Genomic DNA, 6180 nt, shown 5'->3' with positions numbered 1-6180 from the left:
AGCCAAAAACAAACTCCTAAATACAAATAGTCTAATATGTTTGGAGATATGAAATTCATTAAGGAATAGTGATACAATATCGATACAAGCTGACCTCGATTTGAAAAAATGGTGCCATTTGTTCAAGTAGTTGTCAATTCATCCCAGTGCCTTTGTATGCATTGGCTAGAAGAATGGAAGGCGGAATAATGTTTGCTATGTACTGAGCTATGTACGGAGTTCCAGAAAGACATCTACTTCTGCTTCTTTGACTATGCAAAAGCCTTTGACTGTGTCGACCACAGCAAACTATGGCAAGTTCTTAAAGAAATGGGAGTGCCTGATCATCTCATCTGTCTCCTGAGAAATCTCTATGTGGGACAAGAAGCTACAGTTAGAACTGGATATGGAACAACTGATTGGTTCAAAATTGGGAAAGGAGTACGACAAGGCTGTATATTGTCTCCCTGCTTATTTAACTTATATGCAGAATTCATCATGCGAATGGCTGGGCTGGATGAATCCCTAGCCGGAATTAAGATTGCCGGAAGAAATATCAACAACCTCAGATATGCAGATGACACAACTTTGGGGGCAGAAAGTGAGGAGGAATTAAAGAACCTTTTAATGAGGGTGAAAGAGGTGAGCGCAAAATATGGTCTGAAGCTCAACATCAAAAAAACGAAGATCATGGCCACTGGGTCCATCACCTCCTGGCAAATAGAAGGGGAAGAAATGGAGGCAGTGAGAGATTTTACTTTCTTCGGCTCCATGATCACTGCAGATGGTGACAGCAGCCACGAAATTAAAAGACGCCTGCTTTTTGGGAGAAAAGCAATGACAAACCTAGACAGCATCTTAAAAAGTAGAGACATCACCTTGCCAACAAAGGTCCATATAGTAAAAGGTATGGTTTTCCCAGTAGTGATGTATGGAAGTGAAAGCTGGACCATAAAGAAAGCTGATCGCCGAAGAATTTATGCTTTTGAATTATGGTGCTGGAGGAGACTCTTGAGAGTCCCATGGACTACAAGACAATCAAACCTCTCTATTCTGAAGGAAATCGGCCCTGAGTGCTCACTGGAAGGACAGATCCTGAAGCTGAGGCTCCAATACTTTGGCCACCTCAGGAGAAGAGAAGACTCCCTGGAAAAGACCCTGATGTTGGGAAAGATGGAGGGCACAAGGAGAAGGGGACGACAGAGGACGAGATGGTTGGACAGTGTTCTCGAAGCTACCAGTATGAGTTTGACCAAACTGTGGGAGGCAGTGGAAGACAGGAGTGCCTGGCGTGCTCTGGTCCATGGGGTCCTGAAGAGTCAGACACGACTAAACGACTAAACAACAACAACAACAACATGTACTGAGCAACCAGGTGGAATACTCCCTGACCACACATGAACCACCAGCAAATTCTCTCCTTCTTGGTCATATTATTCTTTTGTCTCAATTCAGGTGCAGAAAAGCTATTCCGCAGAGGAAAGCATGCATTTGATTTGGAGGCTGCTTTTGATATGTTGGAAAGGGAGAATACTGAAGAATAACAGGTAGTAATGGCTTAAGAAGAGATAAGGATAACATGGTTCTTGGAAAGGGAAACCTTGAGCAAGGCTCATTGTCTCCATTCTGGTGTTTTAATGGCATTTGAGATGCCTTCAGGAAGAGGAAGATGTCTATGTGACAACAGGGAGAGATTAAGGTGTATTAAAGGAGATAAATAATAAAAAGGCACTTGTAGAAGACTTAAGACCTGGCACGGAACGGAGAGTGAAGAAAAACAACGAAATATAAGTCTGCTTGCATGACAATGGATGCATTGATAATCCGTGTCGTTAAGGGGAGAGTGACATGTGCCCTGACACAGATGGGGAGGAGCCAGTGGTTGTGAGTGACAGCTGCTTTAGTCAGTTCATCACAATGAACTAATGAATTAAGGGAATAAAGTGACAGGAACTGATAGTGAGGGAGGTGGGCAGTCAGAGGACAGGATGAACAGAATCCGGGGGGTGGGGTGTCAGACAACCTAGGCATTCCTGAAATACCTGTTGCCCTGGTGGATCTCAAAGAACAGAAGCTAAAATGAATTGGCTATTTCATTCAGATGTCCAGTACAGGCGTTTATGTAACTTTAACAACCCAAAGGCAGGGTCCTGCCAGCATTAAGTACTTTTGGATCACATTAATTTAAATCACATAAAATGTCAGGGGGGAGTCGACCTTGTTGACCACCCTGAGCAATTCGAAGGAAAAGTGGGATATAGTACCATTATGAAGAATAAATGAAAAGTCTCAAGGTAGCACTTATTCATTAATGCTATGTGTTGTTGTTTAGTCATTTAGTCGTGTCCGACTCTTCGTGACCCCCTGGACCAGAGCACGCCTGGCACTCCTGTCTTCCACTGCCTCCCGTAGTTTGGTCAAACTCATGCTGGTAGCTTCAAGAACACTGTCCAACCATCTCGTCCTCTGTCGTCCCCTTCTCCTTGTGCCCTCAATCTTTCCCAATGTCAGGGTCTTTTCCAGGGAGTCTTCTCTTCTCATGAGGTGGCCAAAGTATTGGAGCCTCAGCTTCAGGTCTGTCCTTCCAGTGAGCACTCAGGGCTGACTTCCTTCAGAATGGATCGGTTTGATCTTCTTGCAGTCCGTGGGACCCTCAATAGTCTCCTCCAGCACCGTAATTCAAAAGCATCCATTCTTCAGCGATCAGCCTTCTTTATGGTCCAGCTCTCACTTCCATACATCACTACTGGGAAAACTATAACTTTCATATGCCTGTTGTCTTTGTCCACGGAGTTTTCTTGGCAGGGATACGGGAGTGGCTTGCCCGTTCCTGCTCCAGGTGGATCACGTTTGGTCAAAACTCTCCACTATGACCTGTCCATCTTGGGTGGCCCTGCACGGCATAGCTCATAGCTTCTCTGAGTTATTCAAGCCCCTTCGCCACGGCAAGGCAGTGATCCTTGACGAAGTAATACTATGTATACACTGCTTAATACATAGAAACCCAAGCAGTTTACATAAGGCAGTGAGCAAGCAAATAAATAAATAAATGAGGGGTGGGGCATAGAGAGAAAACATTGTCGCTAGTAGGGATGGAAAGGCCTGCCCCTTTCAGTTCTCTCAGTCTTTCTTTTTTCCAACCTTAAATTCAGTTCCCTAATTTTTGTATTTACATAAAAAGTCCTCACGAAAATTCGTCAGCATTTTCGCACAAATGTCTCCAAATAAATACATTCTTCTATGACGTTTTGATGAGTGTCCACATTTTTGCAAGCGACTTTCCCTAATACAATGCATTTTTGTTAGTTATTTCTTTTAATATATTCCTTTTTATGCACTCCCCCAACTATATGCATTTTTGTAAGCTGGGGAGTGGCGTTGCAAAATTCAGGTAAGTGCAAATTTCGATAACGATAGCTGCATTTCAGCCCCCCCCCCCAAAGTGTGATTTTGATAAGTTTCCACTTTAAATGTGCACTGGATTTTATTTCTCCTCCATCCCTAGTTGCTAGATAGGAAAAATGCACAACCTGCAATTAAAATGAGGAGGCATTTTGCAGACTTGATAAACCTTTGCTCTGGGAAAGATGCCAGTTGTTGGCTGAAGGTGTGTTTGTCCACTAGGAGGTGCTGCACTCTTCAGAATGAATGTGCTGCTCAGATGGTGGGTCTAAAAACCAGCTTTCCCCAACCTGTGGGTTGCAAAGCCTGTGGGAGTGGGTTTAATATATATATGAAGACGCTGGGAGAGATCATCAGGGGGTTGGGGCTGGGTGTTCATCACTATGCAGATGACACCCAGCTCTACCTCTCCTTTAAATCAGAACCAGTGAAGGCGGTGAAGGTCCTGTGTGAGTGCCTGGAGGTGGTTGGAGGATGGATGGTGGCTACCAGATTGAGGTTGAAGCCTGACAAGACAGAAGTACTATTGGGGGGACAGGAGGCGGGCAGGTGTGGAGGATTCCCTGGTCCTGAATGGGGTAACTGTGCCCCTGAAGGAGCAGGTGCACAGCTTGGGAGTCGTTTTGGACTTACAGCTGTCCATGGAGGCGCAGGTCAATTCTGTGTCCACAGCAGCTGTCTACCAGCTCCATCTGGTATGCAGGCTGAGACCCTACCTGCCCGCAGACTGTCTCACCAGAGTGGTGCATACTCTAGTTATCTCCCACTTGGACTACTGCAATGAGCTCTATGTGGGGCTACCTTTGAAGGTGACCCAGAAACTACAACAAATCCAGAATGCAGCAGCTAGACTGATGACCGGGAGTGGCCACCAGAAGCAAACAACACTGGTCCTAAAAGATCTTCACTGGCTCCCAGTGCATTTACGAGCACAATTCAAAGTGTTGGTGCTGACCTTTAAAATCCCAAATGGCCTCAGCCCAGTATACCTGAAGGAGCGTCTCCACCTCCATCGTTCTGCACAGACACTGAGATCCAGCGCCGAGGGCCTTCTGGCAGTTCCCTCATTGCGAGAAGTGAGGTTACAGAGAACCAGACAGAGGGCCTTCTTGGTAGTGGCACCCGCCCTGTGGAACACGCTCCCATCAGATGTGAAGGAAATAAGCAGCTATCCTATCTTTAAAAGACATCTGAAGGCAGCCCTGTTCAGGGAAGTTTTTAATATTTAATGCTGTACTGTTTTTAACATTTGATTGGGAGCCACCCAGAGTGGCTGGGGAAACTCAGCCAGATGGGTGGGGTATAAATAATAAATTATTATTATTATTATTATTATTATTATTATTATTATTATTGGCTTGTTCTGGACCGCAGGCCCAAAGAAGGGCTTGTGGGAGTCGTTGGGTGCAGGGATCCCAAAGAAGGATGTCAAAAACACCAGAGTGATCAATTCTGGTGCTTTATTCTGTATTAAAAGAAAGGTGTAGACTTACAGCAGATCAGTCTGCCAGGTCTCCCAGCCTTTAGAGACTTGGGACAGACACTGCAGCAAGTATATGGCCTCACTCAAGCAAACATTCATATATTCTTTATATAAAAAACAGCATATGGCAGTTTGGCCAGGACTTCCCATTGCTCCACCTGACCAGATGAGGGCATAGGTGGCAAATACCCAAATCTTGCAGATAAGATTCCCCTTTCTGGGCTCAGAGCCCAGGCCCTCAAGCCCACAGATAAGGATAGCATCAAAGCAAACTCCATTAGCTTCTATCAAAGCAACTGAATATATGAGCTCATTGATACAACTGCCAATTAATTGTGTGCTTATCTTGACTACCAAGATGGTGTTTGCAGAGCTTCCGGGACAGTTCACCTTTGGTTCTTCGCAGGGCTTTATGAACAAACCCAAAACAATTATTGCTTTTAATATTTCACCGATATGGTGACTACCTCTTACGACCATTTGTTTTGTTGGCACATGACAATAATGCTGTGTTGACATTTGCAACAGAACACAAGAAAGGCTCGAGTTTTGCTTTTCAACACTTGGAAACTGCTGTCTTGTTATAGATCCAGCAATGATCATAGAATTGTAGAGTTGGAAGGAACCCTGAGGATCATCTAGTCCAACCCCATGCAATGCAGGACTATGCAGCTGCCCCATACGGGGATTGAACCTGCAACCTTGGCATTATCAGCACCACGCTCTAGCCAACTGAGCTATACTCCTGGATCAGCAAACAAGGTGCTCACGCAGGGAGGCTGTGACAGCTCTCCTCTGATGTGTAAGTGTCAATGGCAGTGCCTGCACATCAGAGGGAAGTTTTTATTTTTTTATTTGGATTTGATATCCCGCTTTATCACTACCCGAAGGAGTCTCAAAGCAGCTAACATTCTCCTTTCCCTTCCTCCCCCACAACAAACACTCTGTGAGGTGAGTGGGGCTGAGAGACTTCAGAGAAGTGTGACTAGCCCAAGGTCACCCAGCAGCTGCATGTGGAGGAGCAGAGACGCGAACCTGGTTCACCAGATTACGAGACTACCGCTCTTAACCACTACACCACACTGGCTCCAATAGTCACTCAAAACTACTCCCTATATGTGGCAACTTATCACTTTTCCTTGGATGCCTCACACTATGGTTGTAAAATTGGCACACTTGCAGCTGAAGTTCACATAATTGATGGCTGAAGAGCAAAACATCCAAAATTCATGTGACAATAAAACAATGGGTCACCATAACACGTAAATTTGAACTGGTGGGTTGGCATATCAAAAAGTCTGGGAACCACAGATCTA

The sequence above is a fragment of the Podarcis filfolensis genome (genome assembly GCF_964270895.1).
Source record: "Podarcis filfolensis genome assembly, chromosome: 17".
NCBI lineage: Eukaryota > Metazoa > Chordata > Lepidosauria > Squamata > Lacertidae > Podarcis > Podarcis filfolensis.
This window is presented reverse-complemented; position numbering follows the sequence as displayed.